Source organism: Ixodes scapularis, unplaced genomic scaffold (assembly GCF_016920785.2).
Source record: "Ixodes scapularis isolate PalLabHiFi unplaced genomic scaffold, ASM1692078v2 PGA_scaffold0__279_contigs__length_252992795, whole genome shotgun sequence".
NCBI classification, from domain to species: Eukaryota; Metazoa; Arthropoda; class Arachnida; order Ixodida; family Ixodidae; genus Ixodes; species Ixodes scapularis.
In genome coordinates, this window is record NW_024609835.1 from 141827911 (window position 1) to 141848058 (window position 20148).

At 45.7% G+C, this 20148-nt stretch overlaps 1 protein-coding gene across 1 annotated transcript in view; it reads left to right on the plus strand.

Annotated features, from left to right (window-relative positions):
- LOC8030779 (WD repeat-containing protein 37) overlaps window positions 1-20148 on the plus strand; it is a 230184-nt gene that overhangs the window by 142216 nt on the left and 67820 nt on the right. The gene's annotated exons all lie outside the window — the stretch shown is intronic.

The window sequence follows — 20148 nt, forward strand, 5'->3', positions numbered from 1 at the left end:
AAAAAAAAAAAAAAAAACTCCATGTGAGACTGCAGTGTTTTTAAGAACATGTGACGACCGTTCTAGTGACTTCGAGTTATTTAAACCACCTTTAAAATCGAAAAGCATCGTCGCTTGAAAATCCCCTTTTTCGACGTCCATGGCCCAAGACAAACGACACGACACTTCGTAATCTACCCAAAGCTCATGATTGCGGCGTTGTGGTTGCCGATAGAGGGCTAGTTTTCCTCGAGGACGAGGCTTCTTAGCGTCGCACTCGTTTTCTACCTCCACTTTTTATGTTTACCACATCTCAAAACTTTTGTAGCGATATTCGTTTCTCCTTAATTTTAAAAGTGGTCCATTGGAACTAAAAGGGGGGACAAGGAAAGCATGAGAATGGCCTGTAAGGTTCTGATCGTTTCTTTAAGCTCTCTCCTCCTCCTCCTCGCCTCACGGAATTCTGTTGGTTCGAAAAGTGCGGTCAGATATCTTCGGTATCGGGGCCGGTGTCATTACCCTATAAAGAGGAGCGTGTGGTGTGGATACTCGGGGGAAATATCCCAGATGCATTCCTCACGCTTCTACCGCCCGCCGTGCGCCGTGATACGCATGGACACGGATGGTCTTTCGACTCCTGCCTCGCTTGTACGGGCCTCTGACTTTTTCTTCGCGCGACTCTGAAAAGTTCAGAGGCCAGATTCCCGAAACTTCCTCACGACAAAAAAGTTCGTAAATTTATCTTACGACAAAGTTACGAACTTTTAAGTATTCCCGAAGCAAATCGTTCTTAAGCTTTGAGTAAGTTACGACGAAATCACCCCTGTCGTAGGATTTCGTCGTAATTTACGCATAACTTACGAACATTTTGCTTTGAGGATACTCAAGAGTTTGTAACTTTGTCGTAAAATAAATTTACGAACTTTTTTGTAAGAAAGTTTGGGGAATCTGGGCCTCTGATGTTGCCAGAAGTAAAAGTCGGATTACCAAAACAATTTACTCATGGCGTCCACTGTGTTGTAACTGCAGCAATCCGATCGCCGTCTCATCTTTCATCGTAAGCTCTCCTCGGGTGGCGTTGCTCCGCGTGCACCCTGAACGTTAATGCTCGCATCCTGGTTCCTGGCCTACTGCGATGCCGAAGAGGAAACACTGCTTGTAAAGAATGAAGCCAGTGTATGGTATAAACAACCAGAATTCGCATTGCCATATTTCGAGCGTTTGAACGTGTAACTTGGAGCGTTCAACAAAATGTTGAGCTCTCGAAGTTCCCCACTCCGCAGATTTCGCTCATCTGAGCGGCTCTTTCGTTTTCCCCTCGCGACGCGCTGTCACGTCACACGCGCGGTTAATCCGCGCTGCGAAGGGAACTGGGGTCAGGGTGGTGATGTACGGTGACGATCGTGTACGCTTTGTGTCTTGTACACTGTACGTGCGCGACAGCAACTGCGTTTAGCTACGCCGACCCCGTTCCCAAAGCGCGCTGTTCTTTCGAAGCGACGCAAACTCAAAAACCGAGCAAGCGAGCGCACATGCCTCCGTTCACCGCAAAGCCGACAGTGCGGCTGAGGCTAGGCGCTCGTCGGACCAGTCAACCACCTCCCTCTCGTCGCCTGACCCCACTCTCTGCGCGCAAGTAAGGGCGAAAGCGTAATCACATCGCTTAAAGACCTATGACTGCTCCAACGAGAACGTATTGCACTGTCAACTTAGGAGGGAACGGCGGGATGGCGCTCGGAGGCAGGGCACTCGGTCTACCGTCGGTGGCTACTTGTCCCCCGTGAAGGTTCACCGCGCTTACTTCCATTATAGGAAGAAGTGGGACTCGCGTTGTGGTACCCTCAGCACGCAAATTGGTCCTCTTTATCTGGCCTCTTTTTTTTTATTTGTGGGAGTTGCGAGGGCATCTCTCGTCGCCCTCGGAAGGCATGCAGGCTGCTTCGCGCGCTCGTTTTGCGAGCAAACGACGACGCGTAGCCGTTAGAAGCGCGTACTTGTTCTATTTCAAGTGCCCGCATGTAAGTCGCAGAAAGGACCATTATCCCAAAAGACAGGTCGTACCGTTGCTTGTGTGGCGTTGTTTCGTACAACTGATGGGTACCACTCTTTCCGACACCGAGTAGACCTTTACCGAGGAAAGCATCGGTTTCACTATGGTGCCTGGAACGCGTGTCCGACTGCTGTGTTTTTCCGCGCTCTTGATTTTTGCCCAGTGACGTCATGGAGTGTCACGCTGTCGTTGACCGCGATCCTGGCGGTGTCACTTGCAGCGGTGGTGGAAGTGACAGACACCTGCTCTGCTGCAGGTCGTCCTCCAACTTGGCAGTCCACAGAAGCTTTACCAGCCGGGAGTTAAACTCCGCGACGAGAGCGATCTCTTCTACTTTTGGCCGGAACTCCCAGCACCAACCGCCAGTATCGCGACATTCGACAACATGACACGACGGCTTTTGTGCCGTCATTTGTGGTCCGTTCGGGACCCCTTTTGATGTACGGATGGGGATAGGACGGGGAACACACGAGTCGAAGACACGCTCCAGGGACGGTATATAGTTTTACCGTCGGCTGCGTTCTCCGCAAATGAGTGTTTTCTTGTTATCAAACCTTTGTGGGTCTCTCGATGTGTTCAAACGCAATTCGCGATGAGAAGCTCGCGCTCGTGCTACCCACGCAGTTATGTTTTCAATTTCATAGTGCACAGAAGCTTGGCATTGCGCGTGCTTGCACCAGCAGAAGAAGTTGAAGTATCAACAGTCTGGTTTGTGAAAGAATTCCACCAAGCGGCGACACCCAAACCTATCGCCGCGAATAGAGCGAAAGCTGTGAGCGCGAGCTGCTGAGTCCAGGAACACGGGAACGATTCTGACTAAGAACCCAGCGTGCGAAAAGCACAGTTTGCCTGCGTGTACAGTGCACATAAAGGCAGCCTAAACTCGCTTGCGCGGGGTGCAGCAATAGGAACTATTAGTAGGTCGCTCCGATAACGATAACCGATAACGACACGAAGCATGCGCGAAGGCGTCGGCGGAGTGTCGAGTATCGTTATCGGACGCATCGGAACGATCTACTGAAAGTTCCTAATAAGGGCTGAACCAGCGGTGTTCAGTCTCGAGTAGTACAAAAGCAATGCGGGGAACCCCGTTATGCTGCTAAAAAGGAGGTTGAAATGAACTGCCACGTTTCTACGCTTTCGATAGAGCTGTGCCTTTGATGGAGACGCACAAATTATGAGACGTCTAATATATGCTGTAGGGCTGTAGGTCATAAAGGTTGTTATACTACCTTGTAATAGCAGGGATGGCTTTTTTTTATTTTCTGGGTGGTGAGTCGTGACCAATAAACAAGAAATAAACAGAAATAAATAAACGTTTAATGTGGCGAACTTGTGCCAAAAATAAAGAAGGAAACAGAAGAAAGCAGAGCGTCGCGGGCGTCGAAGTCGGCGTGTCAGCAGAATCGAGCGCTGGGGCGAGACTGACTCGACAAGGTCGCGGGCGGCCTCTTATCTAGAGTGCGCCGCTATCTCGAAGATTCGGCAAAAGCGGTTCGAGCGTCCCGTGATCGGGGCGAGAATGAACACGTACTTTCTAGAAAACAAAAGCAGGGATAAATGATAGAAGTTACGTGCGGTACATGAATAAACGGGAACTTTCTGGAGGACCGTGACCGAGCGTTCCTTTCTCAGCCTTGCGCGCGGCAATATGTTCCGATGTGCGCGTGACGGAGGAGTATCCCCAAAGGATACGAGTTTTGCGCTCCCATATCTTTCTTCGGTCATGGCCGGACGGAACAGAGATATATGAGTTTCTGGGTTCGCTTTGAGGGCTGCGTTCCGCTGGGCGTTCGATTATGCAGATGAGGCAACGCGGACAACGCATTCGGAGTCTGGATAAAAGAGAATCCATAAACCTACAACCCGCGGTTCGTGCCGTAAATGTATACGGGCCTCCGGTACGGCGCTACGACACTCGGGCGAGCCCATCTGATTTATCCCCGCATTATCTCGCGTCCGAACAAATTGAGCGGAGCCACGCGCTCGAGGTCGCAGCACATTGCGAGGCGATTTCTCGACTTCTATCGAATTTGAAGGCATCGCGGCGCCCGTTCGGCAAACAACACAGCACGCGGGGCTGCAGCTGTGCCTGCCGTCAGTTTCTTCTCTTTGTTTCCGGTAGCGTCCTTGGGGCGTCTCTTGCGTTTCGATAAATAACCGGCACGTGTTGACTCATTTTGCCGACTCGCTCTCCGGTCGTTGTGTGCCCAAATACCCCCTCGTTCAATTAAGTGGCCTAGGAAAAGAAAAAAGAGATCCGCTTTATTTCTTCAATAAAGCTGATGGGCACAGGATGCGTGAGATGGAAATTTGGTGACGCTTGTTGCTTTTATCCCCCGCTAAATTTAGCGGAGGAATAAAGTTGTTCAAAACTCGATACACCCTGCGTTTGTTAAACTGGTAGTGGCTATAGATTGTAATTGGGGTTACGTGTTTTTGGTGCTTACTTTTTTTTTATTTTTTTTTTCTGTGGGGGTGTTTTTTGTCTAAATTAGTTAAGTTGTAACCACAAAAAAAGGACAGCAAAAAATTCAAATGTCAAAAACCTTTCACAAAAAAAAAAAAAACCAGATAAAAAAAAAATTAATGAAAAAAAAGAAATGCCAAAAACACAGAACTTTAGTTTTAACCCAGGGAAAAATGCGCAGAGAAAGAAGCTCAACCCTCCCCAACTGACTTCGGTCACCGATCAGATTGGTGAGAACAATAAGAAACCCGCATATTTATCGACACTTTTTTTGTTGTTATAAAGCTTAAAGTTTGAGAACTTTTAATTACAATTGAAGCTCTTTGGGTAGCTGTCTGGATAGTGTGTCAGCTTGGCAAACATCACTGGAACGTGACTCGAGGTCTTACACTAACAAGTTTTTGTTAAACACGTCATCAGCGCCTGCTGTAATTCTCGTCATTTAAATCGTGGGTCTCCGAACCCCGGCCTGCGGAGCTCTTCCGACCGACCCGTGGCTGGCCGTGGTCCTTCAAATGAAGCCCGGCCCGCTCCCAGCAAGCCCGCTGCTATCGGAGCAAAGAAAGAAAAAGAAGAAAGAAAAAGAAGTTACTGTAAAGAAATGGCGCCGCAACGCCGCACCAACCGCATAAACGAAACTACCCTAAAAGATAAAAAAAAAAAAAAAAACTGCCATCGTAAGGCGTGTTTGCTTTTTATATTATTCAGTGGACACTGTCCTCACCAGTATTACTATTCTTACTCCTCTGTTTCAGGTTTTGGTAACAATACGTATGCTAAAATTTCCTTGCGTTCCCAATGTACTATACCTGGTGGTAAATACGCCTAAAAACACGGACAAAAAAAGAAGCGCACAGGACGAGGTGTAGCTTGCAACTGAACTTTACTGAAGGAAACATAAAAAAGACTAAAACCGCACATGCGCAAAGATGATGGACTTTCATTAACCACCTGGAAAGCCTGCCGTCACTGCTGAGTAACCGATAAAAGCCTGCTCCTTATCGGATAAGCCAAGAGAAGGATCACTGATACACACATTCGTGCCATGGGCCCTTATCATGAATGCCTCATATATCTCGCGTTCCAATTTCGTTTTGAATTTTCCCATAATCTTGGTACTATACTAAACTCGGCCTGACACTCACACCTATCACAATGCACAGCCAAGTGGCCAGACGGGGATTGCCTGGTGGCGGCGGAGTGTTCTCTGGTTATATCGTTAGTCACCTCCCCGTCTGATCAATATAAACCCTACCGCAAGACAGGGGGACCTCGTAAGTGACCTTTAAGGCGCGTTGCCGAAACTTGGTGGCATGACGCTTGCCGCACACTGCCTTTCGCATCACCCGGCACACCTGCATTATTTATTATTTGGCAAAGCTTAGAAAGCTTGTCTGGGGCAGAATACATTACAGGAATGCGAAACTTATTCGGCCCCTTTTTGAGGTTGTGAGAGACCTTATATGTACATAAGGCAGGACAACAGTTCTAACTTCAGGCATTGCCCTCTCAGCCTCCTCTCCCCCAACAAGCCTCTTCTTTACCAACCCTTCAGCAACATCACATTAGACCCGGGAAGGGAACCCCACATCCTGCAATCTGTCTCGCTGCATTTGAAAACTAAAACTCATTTTGTGAGGGCAAGATTTTTTCAAGGAGGCAGCCAGACAACTAGAGGCAATTCCCCTCTTTACTAGTTTCGAATGGGCCGAGTCAAATAAAAGCAGCTTTTTTTTTTTTTTTTTTTTTCTGACCAAACGCCCAAAACACATGGTCCTTCTCAAAGAAAAGGCCCAAGTCCAAAAACTACAGGCGCCCGGCGCTCGCGGTTTCATGCGTAAAACTTGAGCCTTCCACAAGTTTAGTTGCAGGTTACGCATTCTATTGTGTGCTTCTTTCTTTGTCCTTGTTTTTAGACGTATTTACCTCCATGCATAAGTACCAGGGATGGGCAAAATACATGCAAATGTGTATCGAAATACAAATACAAAATACTCCGTCAAAAATGTATTTAATTACAAATCTAATTACACTTCCAAAAAAGCATTTAAGTACAAGATACAAATACAACCAAATGTATTTCGTCTCCTCCAAATACTTTCCCAAATACACTCCTCAAAATTTGCGTTAGCGACTTCAGGGCGCCTGCAACGGGTTTCTGGGTATCTCATTTTAATTTTGCATCACACACTCGGGAGTTAGTGTGCGAGGCTCTAGTTACGTAATAGAAATATAATTACAAAAAAATTGTAATCAGCTTGGACGTAATAGGTGTAAAAAGTACAGAGCTTCAACCAGCCTTTTTTTGTCGATTACATTTTGGCATAAAGTAGACCAACAAAGAACCGAGACGACCAAGACGCGCAGCACTAGCTAGAGAATTTTTTATTGTTGCAACTCGCACCAGTTACGAAAATCTGGACGACCCGCGCATTTAGAATGTTCCAAGCAAAAATATGAATGGAAATCAGGCTGGAAAGCATCAAAAATTGTCACAGGCACTTATTTAGTCAGTCTGCCTGTGAACGTCGATTTCGTCACTATTCTTGCCCTGGACTAGCACCGTAATCACAAAGTCACTAAACGTTTGTGCTTGATTGAGAGACACTGCATTCGGTGCAGAACGTAGTTCTCTTCCTGATCTGGAGAGTGACAATAAATTTTAGAGATGTATTTTCGCCCACAAAAATTGTATTTAATTACAATTGCATTTGAAATACCCACGTTTTAGTATTTAAATACACACGTCAAATACATTACCCAATTTGTAATTAAATACAAATGCAAAATACACAAAGTATTTGAAATACGTATTTCAAATACTTGTATTTTAAATACTGCCCATCCCTGATAAGTACAAACTAGCCCAACTCGCAGTTTTAAAACCATGTACTATAATCAGGCACGTAGCCAGGATTTCGTTTTGAGGGGGAGGCCCATCCATGACAAAATGCTGTATGAGGGGGAGGGGGAGGGGGGGGTCCCAGCAAAATGGAAGATTTCGGGGGGAGGGGGGGGGGGCGGGCCCCATGGCCCCCCTCCCCCCCTGTCTACGTGCCTGACTATAATTGGGATTAGTGTCCTGTGTCGTGTCTATTGCACATTGTCAGCATTAGTTCCATTATTCTTCAGTATTTTCCCCCGTGTGAACGTCCTAAAGTTCATGTGCGTTTTCTTTTGTTTTTATTCCACGGTTAGTTTTTTATTGCGTACTGTCATAATTAGTTAAACAATAATTTTACGAATAAAGTACAATTAATTGATCCACATTAGATTTTTTTTCAGTGTTTACTCTAAGTTTTAGTTTTGTGTTTATGCTTCATAATAAAAGGTAGTGCTCCACTCCTTTGTCCATTTTTGGTTCATATCTTTAACTTATCACTTGCATCTGAAACATTTCCTACCGCTTGGAAGCGCTCTGTTGTTGTTCCATTACATAAATCGGGAGATCGTTCCATGGTTAACAACTATAGGCCAGTCTCCCTCCTTTGTAGATTTTCTAAAGTTTATGAAATTGTTTTGGACACCCGCCTTTACGCATATTTTTGTCGGAAGATTGTTCCTGAGCAACATGGTTTGATGAAAGGCCGCTCCACAGAAACAAACCTCTGTTCCTTCCTACATCAAATTGTACCATCTGTCCATAGCGGAGAACAAGCGGATGTAGTCTACTTTGATATGAGCAAAGCTTTTGACAAAGTTCATCACCGATTACTGTTGAGTAAACTCTGTAGTTAAGGTCTGCCCCTTAAGTACTGTCGTCTCCTCGATAGTTACTTATCTCATCGGCTGAACTTTGTGCGAGTATCCGGCCGATTATCTGCTCCTTTTTTTATTTACTTCTGGGGTTCCTCAAGGCAGTAACCTCGGTCCTCTGCTGTTTTTAGTTTTCGTAAATGATCTAACTTCCTGTACACGCGGTTTTTGTTATTTGCTGATGATATTAAGTTGTTTACAGCGGTTAAAACGGTTGACGCTTGTGAATGTCTTCAGCGCGATATAAATTCTATTTCGGCGTGGTGTTTTTCAAATGACCTACTCTTAAATGAGTCAAAGACGAAAGTTGTGTCCTTTTCTAGGAAGCGTGAAATTCTGAGTTTTCCCTATGTATTAGATTCCACCAATATTACTCGCGTTGAGGTCATTCGTAATCTAGGCGTTTTTATGGTTCCTGCAATTAATTTCAACCATCACGTGACCACAATTACGAATGCTTCCTTTCGAGTGCTGGGAGCCATTACACGAGTGACACGCGATTTTTCTAAACCACTTTGTATTTTACGTTTGTTTTCTTCACTGGTGCGTAGTCGTGTTGAATATGCCTCAGTTGTCTGGAACTGTATTGGAGTGACAAATTCAGGTTTCATTGAGAGTGTTCAACGTAGGTTTGTTCGTGTTTTGTTTGATCGTTACTTTCAACCGAATTATTTCTATAGTTATGAGAGGATTTGTGAACTCGTGAAGTTAGACTCGTTGCACAACAGGAGAACAATTCGTGAACTGACATACTTGTATAAGATTGTAAATGGTATAATTGACTCCCCAGAGCTACTCAGCCACGTCTATTTGCACGTTCCTCGTCAGTCTTGTAGACTTTATACTTTGTTTTATCCTATCGACTTTTATCACGCTGCACCCATAACACGCCTACAATTGACTTATAACCATTTAGAACAGACTTGTGCGAATGCTAGCCTCGATATATTTGATGAAAAGCGTAAATTTCGACAGTGTGTTGAGGCTGTTGTTCTTTCCTAACGTTTCGCTTTTATCCTGTTTAGCGTTGTATTTCTGAAGGAATAAGTGCACCACTAAGGAGGCGTCAAGCTGTTGGTGGGTTACTGAAAATAAGAATAAACATAAACATAAACATGATAATCTAGCATTATTTATTTGCTTTTTCTTCATTTATATTCGCTTATTCATTTTCCGGCCCTCGAGACAGCGACAGACCCCCACCCGGCCTCTTGTAGCAGAAGTTCAGAGACCCCTGATCTCAATGAAGGTGTAGGTGCGTATAACCGTTGGGTTTCGATAACATATGACGAGCGGTAATGTAAACGACGGTGTGTGTTCGGGAGCTTAATATTGCGAATTTCCAAGAAAAACAACGATTTTCGTGTTTCCCGCAAATGAAATTTTGCGTATATATATATATATATATATATATATATATATATATATATATATATATATATTCAAATACTTGCTATTGCAAAAAACGAGCTTTTTTTTTTTTCGTTTTTGCTTAATATATTCCAGAATGATCATTTTTCTCTCGCTTTATTCGAAGAAGGATTGCTGCCTAACAGGGCAGCGCTGGATGACGCAGAGACCGTTAACTATTTTCGCGTTCCTGCCAAGACCTCTCAAGAACAGGCTCGCGATTTCGACCCCCCAAAGAGATCCGCGAAACATGCCAGTAGAAATCGTTCGCCGTATAAATGGGTGTCCTCAATGGCCGTAAAAAATACGATATTAATTTGTTTATAGGGTGCAGGCGCACTTTTGCCGATCCCACGGACAAATCGAAGTATAATGCGGCCGCTTATACACTGCGCTGGAGGATCCATTGGGACTCTGGAAGCTATGGTGATTTCCGCTTGTTCCGTCGGCACGCTTTGGCCAGCCAGCTGTGGCTCGGCGCAGCTGGACGACGACCAAACCGGCCCGCATTAAATACCGGAGCGGCACGGCCCTCACGAACCTCGACGGTCGATCCCGGGCGTGGCCCACTTTCGACGCAACGGGCGATCCGATGGCCTCCTTGCTAATCTCATTCGCTGCTCTTGATCGTGGACTCTAGTGCCTCTTGCGATTTTCCTCTTATGGAATGGCATGGAGTTTAACCGCAATCTAGATTAGATTTGGGAACACCCGGTGATGATGCTTCCGTGTTCATATACACCGATTATTGCTCGTTATCCTAAGCAAACGTTTCGCGGTGGCGGCCTCGGTGTGCATACCACATCTCACGCGTGAACATTTGCAGACTAACTCGTCACTTTCTAAATATCGGTAATACCGATTCACACCCCCCCCCCCCCCCTCCCCCCTAGAAAAAAAATGGTTTAAATTTGACCGGACTTATGCAGGGTGTATTTTTAGGCTTTAAAATATATATATATATATATATTTTTTTTTTGTTAAAGTCTGTGAAAGCTACATTAACGCGGTTTGTGCAGGCACCGAGGGACGTAATATCGGGCTTTAGTCGTCACGATAAATCCAATAATTAACTTAAACGCGTTAATTAACGTTTCAATGACGCAAACGAAACCAATGGTCCCAAATTAGAAACTTGCTGAGCATTATCGAAAACCGCCAAGTCGGTCATCTTTAGAAGCCCTTTGAGCGCATGGGCAGCGTAGTAATGCGCTCAAGTTACCACTCGTGCGGTGAGAGAACGCGGATGAAGAACAAGAACCGCTCGGGCAGGGGATCGCACCGGTAGCCGCGCGCCCGCTGCGTCAGTGACAACTTGAGCGCGGTCCACCCGGCGCCTTCCACATGCTCCGAGCCTTTCTAAAGTTGACTGCTCCACTGGTTTTCGATGTTGCTCAGTAAGTTTCCAACTGGAACCACACCTTCATCTTCGATCATGAAAAACATAACAAATTTTATGTAATTAACCGACTTATGTTGACGATTAGTCACTCCCCTATCATGTTTCCTCAGCAGTATATACTCACCTGTATAGACCGCATTATTGTAAAAAGCAGTCTGTAGATATTTCTTCCTGGTATGGCGGTCTTGTCACATTGGTACAAGAAAGACTGTCTGCTGGCGTGTATGAAGCATACCTGCTTCGAACTTGCTTGAGGCGTGTGTCAGCAGATTGTTATCATGTCTGCGGCGAGCACTGCGTATTTTGTTTGACATATTTGATCAGTGTGACCAAAGCAGAGTGCAGCCCACGCCTGGAGAGCCGATGAGGCCAATGGAGGCATCGTCAAAACGTCCAACGGTGCTTTGGTCCTCTTTACGCGTGTGCCATCACTGGCTAGACAACCAACCGAGCACAGCGAAGGCGCCGTCATCTTACGCGTCCATGCTCTTAACTGCGCTCTTACTTATGCCGAAACAAACTCGTAGTCCTCTCGTCAACTACCGAGGGAGGTCAAACTACAAGATCAAAATACTGCAAAACTAGGTTATATCTGAGCACTCCCTGTGGGCGCTGGGCCTATAAGTAAACACAGATTAATCGAGGGAAGTTTTATATATATATATATATATATATATATATATATATATATATATATATATATATATATATATATATATAGTCTACGCTGATAATGCTAGTTTATTTTTTACTGGAGAAGACACCACAGAGCTTATATGTGACTCGAATGGAACGTTAGAAAACTTGATAGTTGGAGTAGATGTAATGATTTAAAAATAAATGCCAATAAGACAAAAGATTCCTTATTACGATCAAGAAATAAATGTGTCTACCATACGAAAGACTTTTTTTTCTTTTTTGTTCTTCAAAACTTGGAATTGTACTTAGGTTTCCAACTTTAGTTTTTTCGTGTTTTTTTTTTGTTTTTTTTTTAAGTAAACATGTTATGACACGGTCATATTAATTACATCGTATCAAATTATCGAGCATCGTTGGTATTTTATGTCGTCATAAAAACACCTTCCCTCCTAAAACCAAGTTATTAATATTGAATTTATTATTTTGCTTCTATACAAAATTATGGCCATCTTAAATGGGATCAAAATATGTTTATATTAAAAAAAGATAATAAGAAGTATTTCTTGTGCTGCACTGGATTGTAAAATGAGCATTCTTTTCAGTCAACTTAAAGTACTGAAAATGTAAAAAAATATATCTGAAGATTATTTAGCAAGCCTAGCCACAAGACTAGACATATCCAGCAGGGATTGTAGAACCATATGGGAGGTACCCTTTTTTAGAACTAATTACGGTCAACACACTACATCACACACCCTTCCGACTACACTAAATCAGTTCAGTAGAAAAAATACAGAACTCGACAATGTATAGGTGAGCAGCTAACAGGAAATAAATAACAATCTCTCTCATACCAAACAAAACTGATAGAAGATAAGTGATACTTTTAAGGTGTTTAAGTTTTTTTTTTTTTTTGCCACGGTTTGTCTGCTAATGATTTAGTCTGTTTTGCATTATATAATGATACTAGTGGTTTTGTATAATGTCCTTTTTCTCTCGTGTGAATGCGCCCCTTTAATGTTTCTCATTTATTTTGTAAGAATGCGTAAATAATTTTGGTGCCGACGTCTCAACTGCTATTTAGGTGGATCGGGGCTAGTCACACTGTCTTACAGCTTTCTGTTGTTTTGTTTTTCTTTTCATCTTTTAACTGTCTAGTGTTGGCGAAATAAAGAAATTTATTATTATTATTATTATTATTATTATTATTATGAGTTTTTTAACACTTAGAACACTTTTACTTTTCTTTGAGCACGCGTTTGTGTATTTTGATCGCCATTCATGCGTGTTGTGGTCTCTTGTTTTTGTTACGATCAAGGAGGACACGCCCCTTCGCAGCGAGCGAGCAATTACGTCACCCGCACCTTAACTTTCTTTTATCATTTTTCTTCGTAATCGGGTCTGCTCATGAGTGAAAGGCTATGCGGGTTGCATACGCTACGAAATCACCAGTTCCGATCTGGGAAGAAGAAAGAGAAACAATAAAAAGAAACAACACGGGCTACGCAGATCTCGCTTCGAGATCGCGCTCAATTCTCAGCGAAAGAGAGCTGACCCGGTTGGTTCCCTGGCGACCCGCGGAATCGTTTTCGCCGCTCTCTCTTCTTCCCGCAGTATCCGCGCATTTCCTCGTATTTCCTCGCATTCTGCTTTCTTTCCTCCGTTCCTTGTTGTCTCGGTTCCCGCGTCGTAACCACCGAATGTGCGTGTTGTTGCCTCCGTTGTGCGTCCAGCGTATACGAGTGTATGTATATGTGTGGTGGCCAACGCTCATATCGCTCGAACAAGCACTTCACGATGCGTTTTTCTTTATTTTTGTGTGTGTGTTTTTGTTTTCGCGACGGCAGTTAGGTAACCTATAAGTGCCTGGCGCCAACGACATGCACGGGATGTGTGGATAACGGGGCAATCTGCACTGAAGATAAAGGCGTCGTCTCATCTTACGATGGACTGCTGCGGATGCTACGAACATAGTCCATTGGCTTTCGAGGCCCCGACGCGTCGCTGCGCCTCCTTCCAAAGGTCACGTGACACCCAGGCGGCATTCGATTGGTTTGGTTGGCTCGGAGCTCCCTCCGCGGTCCATCGTAAGGTGTGTGAAACGAAGGAGACGCAAATGTTCGTGGCTTCGGGTGCTTGTGGCGAACGCGTGTCGAAGGTGATAGCGCGCGAAGGTCTCTGTCTTACACTTTTTTTTTTTTTATTTAAGAATTAAGAAAAGGACAACGAGTGAGAGAAGGAGCAGAGAAGAGGGGAAAGGGGTGCCACTTTTATTATGGCCCCTTTACGGCGTCGCAGCGCTGCCCTTATCTCCACGTCGACGTGTCTGTGTGGCGGCAACCGCGGAGGAAATTGGACCCGTGAGTGGCTTCTTGTGGCCGGTGCGGAATTTCCGGCATTCCCTGTCTTATCGGGGGACCTCGCGCAGCCCCCGATGTACTTGTTTCCACTCACGTGGTACCTTGTGTGATAGGTTTGACAGGTAAGATCGATTTAAAAAAGAAAAAGACGATTGTTTTGCTTACTCGAAAAAAAAAAAGAAAAGAAAAACGTGCGCCTTTTTTTTTTTTTTAACTAGACATGCAATTTTTTTTTGTTGCAAAAAACGGCATATTTGGGTGGCCTGATATGTTTTATACACGGCGTGATTTGCGGGGGGGGGGGGGGGGGGGGGGGGGGCGTGAATATGGGGACAAATAAGACCGGATGAAGTCGTATAAGGTTGTAAATAAGGTCATATCTGAGCGGGTTACACCTTTAGAGGACGGAATAAGGCCCGATATGGCCAAAATAATGTCAAATATAGGTCGCCGAGCCTTTATATGGATAGATAGTTCTTATTGGCCGGGTAAGGGAAGTTTGTGACTATCTTAGTCTCGTTCTCGGAGAGAGGGGGAGGGGAAGGGGCATGCGACTTCCATTAAAAAAAAAAAAAAAAACGCTGCGAGGTTAAAAAAAATTAAGGCGCATAAATTAGACACGTATTATTAAAAAGAAATTGCACAATATTTACGCCGTCAGACGAAATTTAGGTGGAGGTCACTGCCCGCTCCAGGCCCCGCCCATAGATCAGTTACCTCGTCCATTACTATGCTGGAGTGACTTGGCTGCTCGACCGAACAGGCTATCAAGTGTAGTGTCTCCCTTCCGTGTCACCCGGTGCCTCTAGTCTGGAAGTCTAACCCCGCCTGCTAATCGTGCGAGCGGACGAGCGGCAGCTTCCGGCATCGTCTGCTATTTCACCGCCGGCTATCTTCGTCTGCATTGGTCCTAAGACGCGTACATAAAAGCTGCGCGTCGGCGTCCGTTTTCACCTTCGTCCGTCTGCTATTCATACACCGTCTAGAAACTTGTGCAACGCCCAGGAGACGCCACCATGAAAGCGGCGTTCCAGCGTTCCATCATGCACGAGCCACGGTCCAATGCAATCGTCCGTCAGCGACTGTCGATGTGTGTAATAAACAACCGAGGGAGCTAAAAGAAAAAATGCAGTCTTTCTAGCTTCGTTGCTCGTGTTATTATTTTTTTTTTCTCCACATGTCATCCGCGAGCAAAGGTGACTGAGCGTCATCACGCACAACTAAGACGTGACGTAAAAATATTCGCTTTGCTAGGCCAGGTTTGCTGCTAAACTTGAAACCTTGCCTCTCGAGGCGCAATGACGTGAACATACCTAAATGAAGAGGCCCGATTGCCTCCAACCAAAGGGCTCGGAAACGTCTTCCATGTGTAGGTATCTTCTCGGTACTGAAACCACGGTCGCAATCACGACGGTTGCACAGTTCACAGAGCACCTGGGCCGCTTTTACGGGGACCAACATCTTTGTTGGTCCCCTCGCTTCGCTGGGAAATAGAGATTATTATTGAACGTTAACATGTTTAGCAAGAAGGACGTGGGCATGTTTGGCAAGATTTTTCTAAAAAGGCGTATTTTTCACCCACACGCTGATTTTGCACCATCCTACCACTCTACATCTAAAAAGCCGTTAATGTGCGTAAATAAATGACGAATGCTTTGTTCTTTTAAATGAGTTAGAAATTCCCCCTCTCCCTGTAGGACGAAAAAGCTGACCCCGCTTACGGGAGGCTAACCTTTCGTTCTACGCCTTTCCATTTCCTTCCTTTTAATTATATTTATTTTTTCTTCTGGCCAGAAATTCTGCTATTTTTATATCTGAACAGATTACGGATTCGGTTTATCTTCGATTTCATAGCTAAAACGACCGTGCGCAGATGTTTATGCTAAGTCCTTCACCAATCAAAACGAATTTCAAACCTGGATGCTGCAGCGGTTATATATATATATATATTTATATATATATAATGACTCTTGTCCCATATTTGCATTGCTCAGTCTTCTGGAGAGCGTTTCAGGGAGCTAAACTGTCTGGCTGTGTATCCGACAGGTACTGGTGACCTAGATGTTAGTGGAAAAGCAAGGACGGTTGCAAAGGCCAACATATGAACCTTAACATAGTATGTCTTATTATTCGAATTTGAATTAAATTAGAATGAAGTACATGGTAGTGCTCCAAAAGTCCTTCTCGTAGCTCCAAAACAAACGTTTTGGCAGCTCCAAATGACTCGATCCAATCCCGTGACTGAACTCCTGGCATTGACGCTCTTATCGCTACTTCCAAAGAAGTAAACGCACCGAAAGACAAGGTTAATAAACAGGCGAGCTGGTTAACATTACACATAATTCGGTATCGGGAGATGACGGACGCCAACGGGGACAAGAAACAAGCACATGCGCAGAAAAATTTTCGAAACTCGTCGTCTGTGGATAAGCTCATGCCATCCGGTCGAACACCAGACTGTAATGAGCAGCGTTCTGGGCACACACCCACTCAAGCTACAAAATGTTTTCTCTTTGTATTAAAGTATTTTATTTTCAGGTTGTTTCGACTAGATAAGGGCCTGGAAAGGGGTTCGCGAGCTTCATACATTCTACAACTTTCGGAAAAAGAGTGTGCGTTCGCCGTCAGTTGTTGTGACTGTCACGCGACATGAGGGTGAAGTCGCAATCTCTTTCCTATGCCCTGTTTACAGTTTTTCGAAATGGTCCTTCACGCGAAATTGTCGTGGGTAAGGGCTGAGGGGCACTTGTCTGCTCGAGATCTTCGCTATCTGCGCGGAAGAGCAGAGATCTTGGGGCAGCTCTGGAGCGGACGACGGCACTTGTCCTCTAATCTCTCGTTGTCTGGTCTTTAACCTCTCGAACTAACCGAGGCGTTCGGCTTCTCTGAGCGCGGGAAGCCCAACTTGAAGCCAGCTGGCCCGCTAATCCTGGTATTCTTCGGTGGTAGACATCCAAGATGCTGTGCCCTCTCTTGCATATGTTTTGAATGTCGATTTTCTTGTATGTATTGTAAAATGACATCCCCGCAGTGGTGTACGGTTTACAAGCTAGCCTTTCTTGGACGGAGCGTGTTGGCTTCGTCCATACACGAACACGTTGGTCAAGTAACCTTCTGTGGTCCCCGCAAGTCCTCTTTGCCTGTTTGTTCGAATTGCTGTAGTGGGAAATGACTGTGGAACTTTGGAAATGAGGATAGCAGTCCATAATGCTCAGGACTACCCGTTTCCATAATTTTTATATACATTTATTTATTTATTCCAAATTTTCACATGGTAAGATTTTTTTTTTTTTTTTAAGGCGCGGATGTGACTGGTGTACATCGGGCGAGTGTCATCATCTCAAGAAAAGGGATTACGATGATGATCATGATTTGCGGATGGCATCTCATAGGTGTTTTTGTACACTGTTGTCATACATTTGTAAACACTGTAACCGAAAGCACACACTTTCCCAGGGGATTGTCTTGTGCCGCCACGTGTGATCATATAGTTCATAACACTGGAAGGGAATTCGGTTACCAATGCGGGGCCTGTGTGGCAGCGAAGTTTTGTTTCGCAATTTTCCGAATCTTCGCAAAAACGTTAGTGGAACCGAAGAATTAATAGACATTTTGCTGAATTACCCAAGCATGTGTATGGTGTCGTATGCCGTGTATGCCAGCATGCACGTGCTGGCATACCCTTGTATGCGCGCGGAACGTAGGTAATCGCGCTGCACATGTATGGTGGCGTCTGCAGCCGCAACTGTTCGAAGGAAAAATCGAAACCAAATGGCACTTCGCTAGTGCGTTTCTCAACGCCTTAGGGTGAATTCTACTGGTAGATCCGGAGCGCGTTCCAAAATCCGCGAGGGAGGCTAAATTCCGCCCCGGGGGACCCGCTCCGAATCGACGAGCGGAAGATGGACTCGCATTTTTCGAGCGACTCCACCGACCCGCGCGAGACGGCCGGCCGCTAAAAATGGCCGCTGCTCGAACTTGACAAGCCGACCAACGTTTCAGCCGACTGATCTTTCCGACGACCAGTGAGTGACAAGCGTCACTGCTTAGCTGCAGAAATAACACGCGACACAGGCTGGCCGAAAATATCTGTACCATGGAACCTATGCCTCAAAGAACGAGGGAGACGTCCGCGTTCGCAACCGTCACGTACCTTTCGGCCGCCTCGAAACGATGGGGCACGCAAAGCGATTGCCATCGGTGGAGTTCCGATTGCTAATACGACTTTAATAAACAGAAAGAGATAACAAACCATTACTTGCAGGGTCGCTGCCTAATCTGGGGCCCTAATCTGGACACTTAGTGAAAAAGTCGGCGAGAAATATGGCGGCCGCGATTGGCCAACGCCGCACTTGACCTTCGCGCCGGACAATCACAGCCGCTGGATTTCTCGCCAGGCGTCCAGATTAGGAGCCCTGTTCTTGCTTTTTTGCACGAGAAAACGCCGGCGGCGTGCAGTGTAAAAAGGTAAACAATCAGTGGCGCCAAAATGAACAGGCCTAACCTTGCGTCTGCCTCCTTCGGATTTTCTATTCCTGTTTTTCTCGTTCTTCCTCTCACGATCACGAGTGTCAGCGCTTGCGACGTGTTACGCTCCAGTCCGTGCTTTGCATCCCTTATCTACGCGAGATAGAAGCGTTCGAGCCGTCACAATCCCACGTAAACAACCGACGCGTCCGGACAGATCGAACTTGACTTCCCCGGCCGATACGGCGATCTCGCCAACCTTGAAGCGCATGTGCACCGCCGAGTTAAAGGAAATAGGCAGTTGTATACTTCGTTTCAGCTTCGGTCCGAACGCGGCCGATGTTATGAGCCAATCAAACAGCGAAAGAGCACAACGTGATGGCGTGCTCTCTGCAGTTGATGGGACCAGCCGGTACTCGCCGTCTCTCTGTGCGTGCTCCTCCGCCGGCCAGTCTTATCAAGCGCAGAGAGCACGCCATGACGCTGTGCTTTTTGCGCTGTTTGATTGGCCCTTCGGTTCATAACATCGGCCGCGCTCGGACGGAAGCTGAAACAAAGTGTAGTAGATCGTTTTTCCCCTCCGCTACGGTATCCGTAAAGATTACGCCGCAGCTGCGCATGCGCGCCGCCAGCCTTGTCTGCATAGTTTAAGGTCTTGTGGCGGATTACGGAGCGCTATCCGGGTGCTTAGCGGGCTGCGGAAACGGTCTACTAAAACTCCCTATAATGAAGTAGCGCGCTCTGTCAACTTCCGCCAAGATCTGTGGGATTCCACGGAGCGGTTGTAGCACGATTTGGGGCGCTCCACGGGGCGGGCGCTGCCAGAGATCTACGAGCGGAAGATGGCCCACTCGAGTCAGACCCTCGAGCGGAATATGGTGCTCCAAATGGAGCGCTTTCGAAGCGCTCGAGATCTGCGAGCGGAATTCACCATTATTTTGCTATTTAGTTCGAATCTTTTATATAAAGAAGGTTAGCGCGTTCAGGGCGTGTTCCTACGTTCCCAGCATTCTTCTTGGTACTTGGCTAATTTAGCTAAATGTATATTGGCCTGTTTCCATGCGAGCAGCGTTTTAACTGTTCGTTATTTGCCGAACTGCCCTGAATAGGTCGGGCGCACACATGAAGGCGCCCTGCACTCGGCGTCCACATTTTTGTGCCACGTTGCCGAGGCTAAAGCGTGGAGTGAAACTGGAACCGACGTTCGCCCGGCGGCGTTCGCTCTTGCGCGTGGCGCCAACATGCAGTTATTATTATGTACGCTAGAGGTTCACCTGGCGCTAGTGTCTACGCGACTTCCGGGATGCAAATCGAAGCTGACAGCAACCAGTCTACTTTTGCGCTGCTTTTGTCCGTTCCTATGGGAAACGCGGTTGCATTTTACGCTTCGCCGGTGAATAACATAGATTGCTTTTGTTTTGGGGGGTCTTGTCGAACAGTATCTTTATTATAAAAGTGTAGTTTTTTTTAGTTACAGTATGTTTTTTTTTCCTATCTGTAAACGATGTTAAGCTTTGTTATATTTCAGGCCAAAACCCAGTGATAGGATTGCTGCGCCATTTGCGCAGCAAATTTGGGCTGATACCCTTCTACACTCCGTTACATTTTACCAAAA